This window comes from Homarus americanus, unplaced genomic scaffold, assembly GCF_018991925.1.
Source record: "Homarus americanus isolate GMGI-L3 unplaced genomic scaffold, GMGI_Hamer_2.0 scaffold53470, whole genome shotgun sequence".
Taxonomy (NCBI): domain Eukaryota; kingdom Metazoa; phylum Arthropoda; class Malacostraca; order Decapoda; family Nephropidae; genus Homarus; species Homarus americanus.
Window position 1 is genome coordinate 11,844 of NW_024752798.1, and position 18,501 is coordinate 30,344.

General features: G+C 38.6%; 1 long non-coding RNA gene across 3 annotated transcripts; it reads left to right on the forward strand.

Annotated features, from left to right (window-relative positions):
• The first annotated feature begins 7,135 nt into the window (after positions 1–7,135).
• On the forward strand, positions 7,136–18,491 carry LOC121855196. 3 transcript variants are annotated; one of them, XR_006086742.1, is made up of 5 exons: positions 7,136–7,154; positions 9,996–10,094; positions 10,298–10,401; positions 16,784–16,882; positions 17,051–18,491. It is a non-coding gene; the product is annotated as an uncharacterized LOC121855196 (long non-coding RNA). The 3 variants fall into 3 exon arrangements; XR_006086743.1 differs by lacking the exon at positions 7,136–7,154 and adding an exon at positions 7,343–7,386; XR_006086741.1 differs by lacking the exon at positions 7,136–7,154 and having other exon boundaries at positions 9,940–10,094.
• Positions 18,492–18,501: the final 10 nt, after the last annotated feature.

Sequence of the window (18,501 nt, forward strand, 5' to 3'; positions counted from 1 at the left end):
GCTGGTGTCTTGCCCACAGTGTGGGTCACACTATAATAACCCGTTATAGTACATCCTTCTTTACTCACACAGCCAAACTGTGTCTGTGTGGGTCACACCATAATAACCCATAGCATGATCCTTCATTTCACAGCCACCCAAATCTTGGATGTGGGTCATACTCATATTAACCCATTATATAGCAACATCTTTCTTACCATTAATAGCCAAATCATAGTCACACTATAACAACCTGCTATAGTACATCTTTTACTGTTGACAGCCAACCAGTTCAGATGTGGGTTCACAACCCATATAGTACATCCTTCTTTACTCACACAGCCAAACTGTGTCTGTGTGGATGTGGGTCACACTATAATAACCCATTATAGTACATCCTTCTTTACTCACACAGCCAAACTGTGTCTGTGTGTATGTGGGTCACACTATAATAACCCATTATAGTACATCCTTCTTTACTCACACAGCCAAACTGTGTCTGTGTGGATGTGGGTCACACTATAATAACCCATTATAGTACATCCTTCTTTCCTCACACTGTTCAATGCTCTGCCTTCTTCTGTGTTTCCATACTCATACAATCTGTCTCACTTCAAAAAGCTGGTTTTCCAGCATCCTCGCGGTGTACATTAATATAACCTATTTATTTTACATTTTTATTTTATTTTTACTCTTATTTTACACAAATTGATTTAGTCACTTGTAGTTTTCATTTATAAATTGTACTTTTATAAGAATATCGTCTAAGGCAAAATGTTTTGTTTCAGATACTGTGATGTCACGTCTCAAGACCAAGTGTAACTAAGTAGAAGTTCACAATGTCAAGCAGAGATAAAAAGTTCTCCTGTGAGGAATGTGGCAAACAGTTTGGCTTCAAGTCTACTCTTCAGAGACATTTACTTGTACACAATGGTGTGAAGGAGTTTGAATGTGAGGAATGTGGGAAATGTTTCCCCCACAAGAGTACGCTCAAGACACACATTCTTTTCCACAATGGTGTGAAGGAGTTTGAATGTGAGGAATGTGGGAAATGTTTCTCCCAGAAGAGTGATCTCAAGAGACACATTCATGGACACAATGGTGTAAAGGAGTTTGAATGTGAGGAATGTGGGAAATGTTTCTCCCGGAAGAGTGATCTCAAGACACACATTCTTGGACACAATGGTATAAAGGAGTTTGAATGTGAGGAATGTGGGAAATGTTTCTCCCGGAAGGATCATCTCAAGACACACATTCTTGGACACAGTGGTATAAAGGAGTTTGAATGTCAGGAATGTGGGAAATGTTTCTCCCAGAAGAGTATTCTCAAGACACACATTCTTGGACACAATGGTATAAAGGAGTTTGAATGTGAGGAATGTGGGAAATCTTTCTCCCAGAAGGGTCATCTCAAGACACACATTCTTGTCCACAATGGTATAAAGGAGTTTGAATGTGAGGAATGTGGGAAATGTTTCTCCCGGATGGATCATCTCAAGACACACATTCTTGGACACAGTGGTATAAAGGAGTTTGAATGTCAGGAATGTGGGAAATGTTTCTCCCAGAAGGGTCATCTCAAGACACACATTCTTGTCCACAATGGTATAAAGGAGTTTGAATGTGAGGAATGTGGGAAATGTTTCTCCCGGAAGGATCATCTCAAGAAACACATTCTTGGACACAGTGGTATAAAGGAGTTTGAATGTGAGGAATGTGGGAAATGTTTCTCCCGGAAGAGTATTCTCAAGAGACACATTCTTGGACACAGTGGTATAAAGGAGTTTGAATGTGAGGAATGTGGGAAATGTTTCTCCCAGAAGAGTATTCTCAAGACACACATTCTTGGACACAATGGTATAAAGGAGTTTGAATGTGAGGAATGTGGGAAATCTTTCTCCCAGAAGGGTCATCTCAAGACACACATTCTTGTCCACAATGGTATAAAGGAGTTTGAATGTGAGGAATGTGGGATATGTTTCTCCCACAGCTGTCGTCTCAAATGTCATAAACTTGTGCATGAAAAAGAACAGAATTCAATAAATGTTTGAATGACTTTAACAGAAGGTAAATATGACACACAAACTTGAATACAGTGATATACATCAATATAAAACCACTTGAACAAACTCTATGAATGTAGCAGAAATAAAGACAAGTGACAAATGCCACTTTTATAGATATTAAACCCAAGTTATCTGCTCTTAAGATGTAAATTACTTCTACCATGGCCTTAGTGTAGACATTTGGTGTTGGTTAAATATCACTCATAATAATACTCCATTTTGTTTCATCAGCCTTTTTAATAATGTTATTTACAGTACAGTAGTGAACAAAGGTTAAACTTATCGTCTAAGGGCTTAAAATTTCACCTTTACTGGATAAGTTGTGTTGAACAGAGATGAACTCTCATTTACTATAATTTGTGCATCAATACTTGTCAACTGTGTACGTCTGTCTTTATTTACACGCGACGTAAGTTTTATCACAAGTACGTACATTAACGCAGGTAGTAAATGATCTTGGTAAAGTAGTACAGTGGTGGTAGACCATTTGTTATAGTCAAGGTGTTGTCATTATCTCACGGAAACTCTTCAATCTCTGTTGAAATTGTACGTAAATATTTGATGAGTTTTGCTCAACTCTGACGAGATATTTTGATATTTTATCTTGACTAAAATGGTTGGTAGTTTTGATTCATGTTTTAAATATATTCTTTCATCACTTATAGATATATGGTACCATTGTCTGGTAAATAATGGGTAGGGTTCATATATAGTAGCTGGTGTTATGGGGCAGATGAACTTTAACACCTCTTAACTGTATATAATATCATGTTTAATATATTGTTCAGTTAGCATCTTGTGCCTTAGTTAGGTAACTCTTCTTGGTTATATATCAATTCATCCTTGGGCAGTCATTTTCTTAAAGTAGCCAATGCTGAAATGCCAAACTCTGGGTTAAAAATTTGTTTTTTGATCATGTTAAGCAGAAGACTTGGTTAAATTAACATACAGTATTTAGATATTTGCTGTTCTTATATACAACTTTTCCTAATAGTACTGGCATGTGTTTATCCAACAATGGTATTTAAAAAAATGATTGCTCCAAGAATGGCATTAATTTTGTGAACATGAATATAGAGTTTTATGTAAATACTGTGTACTGCATACATTAGTACAGCTCCCTATAATCTCTTGTGACTCTTATTACAGCTGCATAACGTTCACACTCATCGCACTAAGGGAGTATCTAAGTTTTCTATTGGGTAGTGTCACAGTAAACACTCTGAAGGGGTAATTTGTATGTTGTATTATACCAGTGTCTGTGTATATAATGTTAAGTGTGTGTACTGATAGTATTAAGGGAGAACTCAAGGTACTGTTGTATGTTGTATTATACCAGTGTCTGTGTATATAATGTTAAGTGTGTAATGATAGTATTAAGGTCAGTTATTTTGTATGGAGAAGAAGAGACCTTCATTTATGGGAGAAGGTCAGTTATGTTTGTGTGGTGCTGGGACCTTAATTGCTTGGGGAAGGTCAACTATTTTTGTATTGTCACAGAGGGCAGTATTTTTATTATGTCGAAAATAATTAGTTAAAACTACTGGTTGGTGTTTCACCCTTCCTTCCACCCTCAACTTTGATTAATGAAAAACACAAACTCACACTGCTAGACTAAACTCACACTACTAGACTAAACTCACAATGCTAGACTAAACTCACACTGCTAGACTATACTCAACTGCTAGACTAAACTCACACTGCTAGACTATACTCACACTGCTAAACTGAACTCACACTGCTAGACTATACTCACACTGCTAGACTATACTCACACTGCTAGACCAAGCTCACACTGCTAGACTATACTCACACTGCTAAACTGAACTCACACTGCTAGACTATACTCACACTGCTAGACTATACTCACACTGCTAGACCAAGCTCACACTGCTAGACTAAACTCACACTGCTAGACTATACTCAACTGCTAGACTATACTCACACTGCTAAACTGAACTCACACTGCTAAACTGAACTCACACTGCTATACTAAACTCACACTGCTAGACTAAACTCTCACTGCTAGACTAAACTCACACTGCTATACTAAACTCATACTGCTAGACTAAACTCACACTGCTAGACTAAACTCTCACTGCTAGACTAAACTCACACTGCTAGACTTCTTTGCCAGCTCCCCAAAGAACAACTACACATACTGTCCTGCGGTCTGGTGGCAGCGACCCTAAGTTAAGAAGTAAACCCTAGTATTAAGTGACCAATTAAAGGGCAGTATAACTGTATACACTTGACCATGATGTTCCCCAAACATAAATATCTTACAGAATGAGATATAAGTATTTAAACTATTGCTGAATACTTTATTACAACCCCAATATTGTAGAACATGTGTACAACAGGACATGATAGTGAGAGGTACTCAAACACCCTTCTCAGGTGTGTCTCAGGCCAACAAGACATGATAGTGAGAGGTACTCAAACACCCTTCTCAGGTGTGTCTCAGGCCAACAGGACATGATAGTGAGAGAATTACTCAAACACCCCTTCTCAGGTGTGTCTCAGGCCAACAAGACATGATGGTGAGAGGTATAAAACACCCTTCTCCAGGTGTGTCTCAGGCCAACAAGACATGATGATGAGAAGTACTCAAACACTCTTCTCAGGTGTGTCTCCAGGCCAACAGGACATAGGCAGTGAGAGGTACTCAAACCTCCAGCTTCTCAGGTGTGTCTCAGGCCAACAGGACATGATGGTGAGAGTACTCAAACACCCTTCTCCAGGTGTCTCCAGACCAACAGGACATGATAGTGAGAGAATTACTCAAACACCCTTCTCCAGGTGTGTCTCTCAGGCCAACAGGACACGATAGTGAGAGGTACTAAAACACACTTCTCAGGTGTGTCTCAGGCCAACAGGACATGATAGTGAGAGGTACTCAAACACCCTTCTCAGGTGTGTCTCAGACCAACAGGACATGATAGTGAGAGGTACTCAAACACCCTTCTCAGGTGTGTCTCAGGCCAACAGGACATGATAGTGTCGCGATCCCACTACTCTTTATACTTGGGGAGTGAATCCTACCCCAAGTTATTAACAAATAAAGGTACAAACAGGGAACACGGCAATAATTATCTCCACCAAATACCTACTCAACTAAATGTACTTGAAAAAGTAAGAACAGTTGAAATAAGTGAATTACAAAATGGAAGATAATTAATTAATTCAATTTATGTTCTAAAGGGAGTAATGCCTAGCAAACATGAATTTAAGTGAATAAGTAATTGTATAATAAAATAAGAGTGATGCCGGAAGGGCGAAACTATACTGTAAGGAGTTAGACCAAACAAATATTACTTAACATTACTATATTACACAAGACATACGAAATATATATATACAACAATCAATACAAAATGATTATCCCTACCAAACAGGAGATACCTTACCACCAGGATCCCTTCCTAGGCCTAACTAAACGTGTCACTAATACCTGATACCCCTAGGGCATTGCAGAAGACTTGATAAAGCGCTTAGACAAAGGTCAAGGCTAGAGAACGAATAGACACGTCTAATCTAAGCCACGGATTTTCGCTACTGGGGAGCGTGGCGTGGGTACGCCGTGGAGGAGCGTCTCATATCACGTGATCTAGACATTTGCTGGATATTTTATATAATTAATTAATATTACTCTTGAGTTGACTTAACAGAGTAAGACAATGATGCATATAAATTACATACATAAATATACAATTAACCTAAGTAGCTAAGAACAATAATAATATAATAAGTACAATTAACAATTATTAGTAGCTTGCGTGAAATGGAAGCGTGAACAGATGCAGCGAGTTCCCGAGCGCCCAGGCTCGTGACAATAGTGAGAGGTACTCAAACACCCTTCTCAGGTGTGTCTCAGGCCAACAGGACATGATAGTGAGAGGTACTCAAACACCCTTCTCATGTGTGTCTCAGGCCAACAGGACATGATAGTGAGAGGTATTCAAACACCCTTCTCAGGTGTGTCTCAGGCCAACAGAACATGATAGTGAGAGGTACTCAAACACCCTTCTCAGGTGTGTCTCAGGCCAACAGGACATGATAGTGAGAGGTACTCAAACCCTTCTCAGGTGTGTCTCAGGCCAACAGGACATGATAGTGAGAGGTACTCAAACACCCTTCTCAGGTGTGTCTCAGGCCAACAGGACATGATAGTGAGAGGTACTCAAACACTCTTCTCTGGTGTGTCTCAGGCCAACAGGACATGATAGTGAGACGTACTCAAACACTCTTCTCAGGTGTGTCTCAGGCCAACAGGACATGATAGTGAGAGGTACTCAAACACCCTTCTCAGGTGTGTCTCAGGCCAACAGGACATGATAGTGAGACGTACTCAAACACCCTTCTCAGGTGTGTCTCAGGCCAACAGGACATGATAGTGAGAGGTACTCAAACACCCTTCTCAGGTGTGTCTCAGGCCAACAGGACATGATAGTGAGAGGTACTCAAACACCCTTCTCAGGTGTGTCTCAGGCCAACAGGACATGATAGTGAGAAGTACTCATCATTCAAGATAGACTTAATTCTTAATATTATTATTGGTAGTTGATCATTATTTACTTTTTATATACGTAATTATTGTTTAATAATTATTGCTGAATAATTATGTAGTTTTAGACTAATGGTTACCGTTAATAATATTATTATGAATAGTTAAAATAGCGAGTTTATTATGGTTTTATAAGCCTATATTTTGTGTTATATATTAATAAAATATTAATAAATAATCTTAAAATAGTTAAACAATAAATGTTATTGCTTAAATTTATTTTAGTGTATTTGTGAATGTTGTCAAGCTTTTCGGTTCTCCAGCCACTGACTTAAGTTTAGTTTAATATTAATATATATCTATTAACGGAAATTTAATCAATAATAAAACATTATAAAGTATAATTTATTTATATTATCTATCATTTATAAATAAAATACTTTTATTGTAGTATTAATAATGAAAATTTGTAGTTACTGAAAGATAAGAGAGAGAATCGGACAAGGTGTAGCAGGTCAACATCAACCAAGGTGGCCGTCTTGTTTATTGTTGTTAGTTTTGTTAGTAAATGTTAATTTGAGGGCCTTCCTCCCTCCCTCGTGGTAAGTTAACATTATGTATGGCCGTGTTAACTAGACACAGTACAGTAGAACATAAGAATGGAGGAAACTACAGCGGGCCTATTGGCCCATACTGGGCAGTCCACCCAGCCCCTATTGCTCATATAAACATCCAACCTATGTTTGAAGCTGTCCAGCTATCTCTGTGGTTGGCGGTCACACTGGTTGAACTAGGCCCATCTGGGACCAACTAGGTCCATCTGGGACCAACTAGGTCCATCTGGAACCAACTAGGCCCATCTGGGACCAACTAGGCCCATCTGGGACCAACTAGGCCCATCTGGGACCAACTAGGCCCATCTGGGACCAACTAGGCCCATCTGGGACCAACTAGGCCCATCTGGGACCAACTAGGCCCATCTGGGACCAACTAGGTCCATCTGGGACCAACTAGGTCCATCTGGGCCCAACTAGGCCCATCTGGGCCCAACTAGGCCCATCTGGGCCCAACTAGGCCCATCTGGGACTAACTAGGTGCGGTGTAGGCATATGGTGCAGGTATATAGTGTGTTTATGGTGCAGGTGTGTGGTGTAGGTATATGGTGCAGGTATATTGTATGTTTGTGGTGCAGGTGTGTGGTGTAGGTATATGGTGCAGGTATAGTGTGTGTTTGTGGTGCAGGTATATAGTGTGTTTAAGGTGCAGGTGTGTGGTGTAGGTATATGGAGCAGGTATAGTGTGTGTTATTGGTGCAGGTATATAGTGTGTTTGTGGTGCAGGTGTGTAATGTGTTTATGGTGCAGGTGTGTGGTATAGGTATATGGTACAGGTATAGTGTGTGTGTGTTTGTGGTGCAGGTATATAGTGTGTTTATGGTGCAGGTGTGTGGTATAGGTATATGGTGCAGGTATAGTGTGTGTTATTGGTGCAGGTATATAGTGAGTTTATGGTGCAGGTGTGTGGTGTAGGTATATGGTGCAGGTATAGTGTGTGTTATTGGTGCAGGTATATAGTGTGTTTATGGTGCAGGTGTGTGGTATAGGTATATGGTGCAGGTATAGTGTGTGTTTTGGTGCAGGTATATAGTGAGTTTATGGTGCAGGTGTGTGGTGTAGGTATATGGTGCAGGTATATGTGTGTTTTGGTGCAGGTATATAGTGTGTTTATGGTGCAGGTGTGTGGTGTAGGTATATGGTGCAGGTATATGTGTTTTGTGGTGCAGGTATATAGTGTGTTTATGGTGCAGGTGTGTGGTGTAGGTATACGGTGCAGGTATATAGTGTGTTTATGGTGCAGGAGTGTGGTGTAGGTATTAATTAACAGGTAGACGGTGAAGGCAAGTGGACCAATAACTGCTGCTGCTTATTAATGTAAACTACTGGAGGAAATTGTCAATGGAACAATGTTAAGGAAATAGGTTGATAGTTTGAGGTATTTTATTACTTTCCTGTTGAGTATTTGTTACTTTTACGTTTGATAAGTTTTGTTACTTGTGGAGTTTGTTACTTTTACGTTTGATAAGTTTTGTTACTTGTGGTGTTTACATCACTTTACGTTTGGGAATTGTTACTTTTCTGTAGTTTATTACTTTTAGGATAATTTTATGATAATTTTGTCAAGTTACTTTTGTTATATTATAGTGGACACTGTTTGTGGTAATGTTAGTAAATGGATGTTTTTTAAATAAACGCTACTTAACATTTGTGGTTATGAAGGACAGACCTAACCAAACAAACCTACCTCACCTAACTTCTCCGGTATATTAAACAGAAAAAACTTACTATACGGTGATATTTGAGACATTTTCTGGACGTGAGATGATACAGCAGCATCGGCACTATGGCGGGTTAGTCCTATATATTAACCAAGGTGGGATTTTGGGTCATTTTATTTTGGGAAAGATTTTTTTATTTGATTGAACTAAAAAAATTTGGTTATAAGAATGTGGTACTTTTTATTTATGGCTAAATTTCAGTTTGTAGTAAAATATTAGCTTTTGAGACATTTTGGAAACTTACTGTAGAGTTGCAGTTTATTTTTTGACAAGAAATTTACATTTTTGTCACTGTATTTGGTGGGATCCTAACCTAACCAAATCGTGTGTCCGATGGTGAGGTTTTAATTCTCGGGGAAAATATCAATTTGGTGGGATTCAAACCTAACCTAACCAAATCATGTCTTCGATGGTATTTTAATTCTCTGGGAAAGGAAAATTCGCATGACGCTTCACAATATCGGCGTTTATAGATAATTAAAGCCTTATGGCAGTGGGATATAACTTGTGAATTTACCAGGTGTTATCCATTAGTGACTAGTAAGTGGTATTAAGAAAGTTGTTGACCAGAGTTAACTTGTGGTCCTTCTGCAGCTCTTCACAGTCTGCTTGGCTCTTGATTTCCCGAAATAATTTGGCGTCATTTGCAACATTTTTATGGAGGAGTGTACAATGTCAGGCATGTCATTATGAAACAAACAAACAACAGCTGGCCCAATACACTGCCCTGTGGTACCCCACTTGTGACAGGTACGGATGACGATTTCGTGCCATGAATCGCCACACACTGCTTGCAGTCATGTAGAAAGTCTTCTACCCACGCGAGGACATTTCCTCTAATTCTGTACCCTTCCAGTTTGATTTTCAGCCTTCTTCGGGTACACTGTCGAAAGACTTGGTAAAATCTAGGTAAATATTGTCTATATTACCACCTGTTCCAGAATATGGGTCCAAATATCCAGTACCTTGAGCAATTGTGTTAAGCAGGAGCGCCCCGGCATAAAACCATGTTGGCAATCCTTTACAAGGTTGTTTCGTCTCCAACATGTTGGAACAAAAAATTATCTGAGTTTCTACAAAAAGAGTAACAGGGTTATTTTGTTTACAGTGTACGGCTCCAATTGGTTGTTACTGTAGTGTTAAGACAACTATCATATTGCTGCCTCGCTGATCGTGGTTAATGAAGTTCCTCGTGTCATTCGTCGAGGTAAGATTTTCTAAAGTGTTTCATTATTTTCTTTAATAAGTTTTATGGAAATGTCTTAATTTAACCATAATATTGTATTTAAATGCTTAAAGATTTAATGAGTTCCTCTATAATATAATACTGTACAGTACTGTATACTTATTATATAATATTAGTGCCCAGAGTATTTAATTTATTAGTTGCTAAAATGTTATTAATTCCAGGAAGGTGACGTGAAGATGTAAGATATGGGCCACAAGACGAAGGTTTGTTTTGGTTAACGGGTCTCTTGCTGCACCACATTGGAAACTTTCTGTTATAACCTAAGGTACAGTACAGTGTATATCTTTGTGGTTTTAGTTTTTATTAAGGACCTGGGATCACCGTTTAAAAATTCAAGTGAACCCTCACTTTACGCGGTCAATTGAACCCACGGCGGCCCGCGTAAAGTGAACAACATAACATATGGGATTAATTGAAATAGAGACCGGGCCGACCCCCAAACTCCACTTTTTCAGACACAATACCTACGTTGTAGTAAAAATAACATCTTAATTTTATGATGGTATGCACACACAATTAATAATTAAGAGAAATATCAAATAATATTAGGTTTTTTAACACTTACATTAATGGAAGAGATGGCTGGGCACACGGGGATGGGAGGTTGGTTCCGAGGCAGAGGGCAGATTATTGGCCCTCACCCGTGTCACTTGTATCAATTGTATCACTATCCACCACAGAGGCTTGCAGGGCCTCTTTGTCAAACCCCTCAAAGTCCATATAAGTCCATATCCTCACTATCATTATCACTTACTTGGGCCGGCTGTGGTGTGTGGCGGGCGAAGAACTCGGTAATGTTTTGATGACTGGGCGACCTTGTGCGCACCCTGCTCGCGCCTCTCTCCACGTAAAAGGGTACACACACCGCGGAAAGTGAGCATTCCGTGTTCGGCAGGGTACCACGTAAACGTGGAAACGCGTAATGTGGGACCGCGTAAAGCGAGGGTTGACTGTAATTGTGTTAATGACCTTTGAAATAATTAGATATTTAAAGTAGATTACTTAGGCTTTGCCCGTATTTTTTAAAAGGCCTTCATATACGTTTTAAAAATAATATAGACTATTGGGGTGTCGACTGCATGGAAAAGCCAGGAAACTTTACAAACAAATGGGGTAATTTATTTGGGTTAAGTTATACTTAAATATAGTTGTTTTGCATCAATCTTGGCATAAATTAATGCTGTACTGTATAATAGGTAAATAATTACTGTACTTTTAGGAACATTCCACAGCAATAATGATGATAGTTCAAGTTAGTGATCAAATATTACAGGTTATACCTACTGCCGTGAGTATTGTCCAGTGAATTGTTCGTATAATGGACTTGTTCCACATTAATAAAGGTTCAAATAGGTGGATAGTGGAGTGTTGACCCATGTCAGGTTAAGGTTGTCACCAGGGAGGGTCGCTAAAATATCCTCAGTGGCCCCTCCATTAACCGACACAGTTGGTTCCATGGAGTCGTTCGTTAACTGAATCTATATTCTGTAGTGTTATATATTAATAAAATATTAATAAATAAACTTAAAATAGTTCAACACAAAATTTTATTGTTTAAATTTATTTAGTAAAATTGTAAATGTTGTCAAGCTATTCGGTTCTCCAGTCACTGACTTTAGTTTAGTTTAATATTAATATATATCTATTAGGGGGAATTTAATCAATAATCAAACATTATAATTAAAGTATAATTTATTTATATTATGTAATATTTATTAATAAAATACTTTTATTATACAGTGGTCCCTCGGTTAACGAGCACAATCCGTTCCAGCAGGTTGCTCGTTAACCGAAAATCTCTTTAACCGAAACCATTGTTTCAATGGGTTTTTGGGTAATTGGTTCCAGCTCACCGAAAATTGCCTGAATTAAAAAAAAATGGTAGAAAAGTACACTTACTTTGAGGTTTGTATGTAGAAGGCTCCTGGATGATGATGATGATGATGTGCATTTGAAGTGGGAGGAGGAGAAGAGAGAAGAGAAGGAAGTGGAGGTGTAGGAGAAGCATTTTACTGCTTCTTGGAAGGTGAGTCACCTTCCATGAAAATGTTAGGAACCTCTGGACTGACAGATTCTCCACCATGAACATCCTCTCTCCTTCTTGAAGTGGAAGGCTGAGGGATGGCATCTTGTTCCCTCTGCCTTCTACTGAAGAAAGTGTCAATTGTGGTCTGTGGGGCATCTGTCCTCCTCACCATTAACTTATGTTTAAAGAAGGAGACCACTGAGTCCTCAACATGACACAAAGTTAGTTCAGTTTTTTCCACTTCTGGGTGCTTTGAAGCCAGTTCCCTGAACTTCTCCCAGTAGTAAATCACATCTTTCAACTGTTTAGCTGACATATGGTCATCACTTTCAATTTCCTCCTCACCACTGTCAGCCTCTACCTGTAACATCTCATCCAGTTGCTTCAAGTCATCAGGAGTAAGTTCCTCCTCATGAGACAGCACAAGCTCTTCCACATCCTCCTCCTCCACTTCAAGGCCCAATGACTGACCATTGGACACAATCTCCTGGTCCAACTCTGTTTCTTCCTCAAATCCCTCAAAATCATGGACTACTGATGGCCACAGTGCTTTCCATGCAGAATTGAGGGATCTAGTGGAGACTTCTTGCCATGATGACACAATCAATTTTACAGCCTCCAGGATGTTGAATTGTCTTCCAGAACTGTTTCAGTGTTAGTTCAGGATCATTGGAAGTTGCCTGATGACACCTCCTAAACATTTTCTTCATGTACAACTTCTTGAAGTTGCTGATCACATTCTGGTCCATTGGCTGTATGATTGATGTAGTGTTTGGAGGCAAAAACAACACTTTGACAAAGTCAAATTGATACTCCAAATTGCTGGCAAGGTCAGGGTCATGACAAGGAGCATTATCCATGAGGAGAAGAGCCTTTAAAGGGAGTTTATTGGTGGTTAGGTAGCTCTTGACAGAAGGGCAAAACACATCAACAGCCCATTCATTAAAGAGCTGTCTTGTCACCCATGCCTTACGGTTGGACTTCCAATAAACTCCAAGCTTTGTGCTTACCACTTTCTGTTGCTTGAACACCCTGGGGTTCTCAGAGTGGTAGACAAGCATGGGCTTCAGTCGGAAATCCCCTGAAGCATTGGCACCAAGCAATAGAGTGAGACGGTCTTTCATGGGTTTATGCCCAGGTAAAGAGGCTTCATCTCTGGTGATGAATGTTCTTTTGGGCATCTTTTTCCAGAACAGCCCAGTTTCGTCCACATTGAACACTTGCTGTGGAAGATAATTTTCTTCTTCCATCAGTTTTTTAAATTCATCTAAAAACTTTGCTGCCCCTTCTTTATCAGCACTAGCAGCTTCACCATGCCTAACAACACTGAAAATGTCACTTCTTTTCTTAAATTTTTTGAACCAGCTTTTGCTGGCCCGAAAATCTTCAAATTCTGTGCCTGAAGAACCAGGTTGATCTTCCTTTAAATGTTCGTAAATCTCCCTGGCTTTTTCACAAATGAATTCAGTAGAAACTGAATCACCTTTCATCTGTTTTTCCCTAATCCAGATGATAAGTAACCTCTCAGTTTCTGCGATTAGGGATCTACTTTTAAACACTCTGGTAGATTTGTCTCTCACTTTCACTTCTTTAAATTTGTCTTTCTGTGCAAGAATTGTTGACACAGTTGATGTCTACATGCCATATTCTTTGCTAAGCACATTTGTTCTAATGTCTTGTTCATGTTTTTTTATAATTTCCTGCTTGGTTTGGATTGAAATCGCTTTTCTTGATCTCTTAGGCCCCATGCTAGATTCAAACAATGTCAACACGTGATTTTTAAAGTTAAACTAGCTGTAAATAAAGAATATTTTCTTTAAAATAACACTACACTGTGCTATATATTGTCAATATGTAAAATAAATTTCAAAATGACCAATAATTTGCTTGGAAACACAGAAAAAAAAGCATTTAGTTGAAGAGAGTCTCAAGCAAGATGTTCCCTCCACTGAAAACAGAGAGAGACTAACGCCGGTTTGGTGTGTTAAAAGGCTGGATGGCGCACATAAAACTAGTGACTTTACCTTCAGTTATGTTCAATTATTGTTAAAATGACTTAAGAAATTTAATAAAGTCAACCCTCGCTTTACGCGGTCCCACATTCCGCGTTTCCACGTTTACGCGGTACCCTGCCGAACACGGAATGCTCACATTCCGCGGTGCGTGTACCCCTTTACGCGGAGAGCGGCACAAGCAGGGTGCGCTCAAGGTCACCCAGTCATCAAAACATCATCGAGTTCTTCACCCGCCACCCACCACAGCCGGCCCAAGTCAGTGATAGTGATAATTATAGTGAGGATATGGACTTATATGGACTTTGAGGGGTTTGACAAAGAGGCCCTGCAAGCCTCTGTGGTGGATAGTGTTATGAGTTGGGGATTTAGAATATAGTTATACGTCTACCCAGATCCCAACAGGCAACAACAAAAAAAAACAAAGACAATCGGACTATAAAAGGGTAGACAAAGGATGGGAGTTTTCGTTGTGTATAATAAAGTACCATGAATCCCTTAACAAAATATTCAGCTTCCTATAAATTACCCTTAACCATACTTAACCTAAACATTAACAGTATATACATATTAATACAACATAAACAATTTTGAAGCAAGTGGACGTGGGGGAGGCAATACAAGATTACAAATACTTAAGTGAGGAGCTGAGATGGCTGACGAGTAAGGCGGAGTATTGTAGAAGACGGTAGGTAGTCACTGTGCCGTAGGTTTAGAGGATAGATGATCCTGTGGTCACTTCCCAGAGTGTAGTCCTCTCTCCTCGAATTGGAGCTCACAAAGAAGACTTGGAGGAAGTGACGCAACAACCAGGATATGGAGAAGGGAAACCCCGGAGTGGTAACAAAGACGAGTCATACTCGTGTCTCGTCCCTAGATGGCGTTGCTCATGGTGCTGGGTAGGTAGATCAAGACAATAGATGGCGTGGTTCGTAGTGCTGGGTGGAGGGGTTCGTAACAATAGTGATACAGGTGAGGGCCAATAATCTACCCTCTGCCTCGGAACCAACCCCCCATCCCCATGTGCCCAGCCATCTTTTCTACTTATGAAAAGTGTAAAAAAACCTAATATTATTGATATTTCTCTTAATTATTAATTGTGTGCATACCATCATAAAATTAAGAAGTTATTTTTACTACAACGTAGGTATTGTGTCTGAAAAAGTGGAGTTTGGGGGTCTGCCCGGTCTCTATTTCAATTAATCCCATATGTTATGTTGTTCACTTCACGCGTTTCTCACTTTACGCGGGCTGCCGTGGGTTGAATTAACCGCATAAAGTGAGGATTCACTGTATTAAACTTTTGAAATTATTGAATAGTATAAACTTATTGATATTTAATAAAATAGTACGGAATTTAAGCCCTAGAACCGATTACTGTATTGGCAGACTAATACTACAGCTGGTTGACTGCCAAGTGCAAGCGAAAACATGTTGAGGTCGGCTAATAAAAAAAACTCGTTAAAAATCGTATGGGAGGTAACTCGTTAACCGAAATCTCGTTAACCGAGGCGCTCGTTAACCGAGGGACCACTGTATATTAACCAAGGTGGGATTTTGGGCCATTTTTATCTTGGGAAAGATTTTTTATTTAATTGAAGTTAAATTTGTTTGAGGAAGTATTTCGGTCTTTTTTTATTTAATTGAAGTAAAAAAATTAGTTATAAGAATGTGGTACTTTTTAATTCTAGTTAAATTACAGTTTTCAGTAAAAAATTAGCTTTTGAGACATTTTGGGAACTTTACGGTAAAATTGCAGTTAATTTTTTGACAAGAAATTTACATTTTTGTCACTATTTGGTGGGATCCTAACCTAACCAAATCATGTGTCCGATGGTGAGGTTTTAATTCTCGGGGAAAATAACAATTTGGTGGGATTCAAACCTAACCGAACCAAACTCTGTCTTCGATGGTATTTTAATTCTCTGGGAAAGGAAAAATCACAAGATTCTTCACAATGTCGTTGTTTATAGATAATTAAACCCTTATGGCAGTGGGATATAACTTGTGAATTTACCAGGTGTTATCCATTAGTGACTAGTAAGTGGTATTAAGAAAGTTGTTGACCAGAGTTAACTTGTGGTCCTTCTGCAGCTCTTCGCAGTCTGCTTGGTTCTTGATTTCCCGAAATAACTTGGCGACATCCGCAAACATTTGTGTGGAGGAGTGTACAACGTCAGGCATGTCATTATGAAACAAACAAACAACAGCGGGCCCAATACACTGCCCTGTGGTACCCCGCTTGTGGCAGGTACGGATGACGATTTTGTGCCAATAAACGCCACACACTGCTTGCGGTCATGTAGAAAGTCTTCTATCCATGCTAGGACATTTCCTCGAATTCCATACCCTTCCAGTTTGATTTTCAGCCTTTTCTTGTACATTGTTGAAAGCGTTGGCAAAATCTAGGTAAATATTGTCTATATTACCACCCCATTCCAGACTATGGGTCCAAATATCCAGTACCTTGAGCAATTGTGTTAAGCAGGAGCGCCCCGGCATAAAACCGTGTTGGCAATCCTTTACAAGGTTGTTTCGTCTCCAACATGTTGGAACAAAAAATTATCTGAGTTTCTACAAAAAGAGTAACAGGGTTATTTTGTTTACAGTTTACGGCTCCAATTGGTTGTTACTGTAGTGTTCAGACAACTACCATATTGCTGCCTCGCTGATCATGGTTAATGAAGTTCCTTGTGTCATTCGTCGAGGTAAGATTTTCTAAAGTGTCTTAATTTAACCATAATATTGTTTGTAAATGTTTGAAGATTTAATGAGTTCCTGTATAATATAATACTGTATAGTACTGTATACATATTATATAATATTACTGCCCAGAGTATTTAATTTATTAGGTATTAAAATGTTATTCATTCCAGGACGGTGACGTGAAGATGTAAGATATGGGCCACAAGACGAAGGTTTGTTTTGGTTAACGGGTCTCTTGCTGCACCACAGTACAGTGTATATCTTTGTGGTTTTAGTTTTTATTAAGGATCTGGGATCACAGTTTAAAAATTCAAGTAATTGTGTTAAAGACCTTTGAAATAATTAGATATTTTAAGTAGATTACGCTGTGCCCGTAAGTTTTAAAAGGCCTTTATGGGTGGTCTTAAATATGTTGACCATCTTTACTGTATGAAGTTAGTTTCACGTTGTCAAAATATTTGTCAAATATTCCTGACCTAATACCTTTGTCTTCAGCACTTGGGGTAAAAAAATAGTTTAAATATCCTACAAAGGTACAGGGTACTACTTTACCTGATTTTAAATCTGGGTTCACAAATTAGTTATTGTGTTAATGACTTTTTGAAACAATTAGATATTTAAAGTAGATTACTTAGGCTTTGCCCGTATTTTTTAAAAGGCCTTCATGTACGTTTTATAAATAACATAGACTATTGGGGTGTCGACTGCATGGAAAAGCCAGGAAACTTTACAAACAAATGGGGTATTTTATTTGGGTTAAGTTATACTTAAATATAGTTTTTTGGCATCAATCTTGGGATTAAATTAATGCTGTACTGTATAATAGGTAAATAATTACTGTACTTTTAGGAACATTCCACAGCAATAATGATGATAGTTCAAGTTAGTGATCAAATATTACAGGTTATACCTACTGCTGTGAGTATTGTCCAGTGAATTGTTCTTATAATGGACTTGTTCCACATTAATAAAGGTTCAAATAGGTGGATAGTGGAGTGTTGACCCACGTCAGGTTAAGGTTGTCACCAGGGAGGGGTCACTAAAATATCCTCACTGGTCCCTCCATTAACCGACACAATTAGTTCCACGGAGTCGTTCGTTTACTGATTCTATATACTGTAGTGTTATATATTAATAAAATATTAATAAATAAACTTAAAATAGTTCAACACAAAATGTTATTGTTTAAATTTATTTTAGTAAAATTGTGAATGTTGTCAAGCTATTCGGTTCTCCAGCCACTGACTTAAGTTTAGTTTAATATTAATATATATCTATTAGTGGGAATTTAATCAACAATAAAACATTATAATTAAAGTATGATTTATTTATATTATGTATCATTTATAAATAAAATGCTTTTATTATAGTATTAATAATGAAAACTTGTAGTTACTGAAAGATAAGAGAGAGAATCGGACAAGGTGAAGCTGGTCGACATCAACCAAGGTGGCCGTCTCGTTTATTGTTGTTAATTTTGTAAGTAAATGTTAATTTGTGGGCCTTCCTCCCTCCCTCGTGGTAAAGGTAATAAATGTTTTATGTTATGTCGTTGATATAAACATACATTAGAATGTTTGAGTTAAAGGTTGGTTAACCGAGATGGTCCGTGTTGGTATTT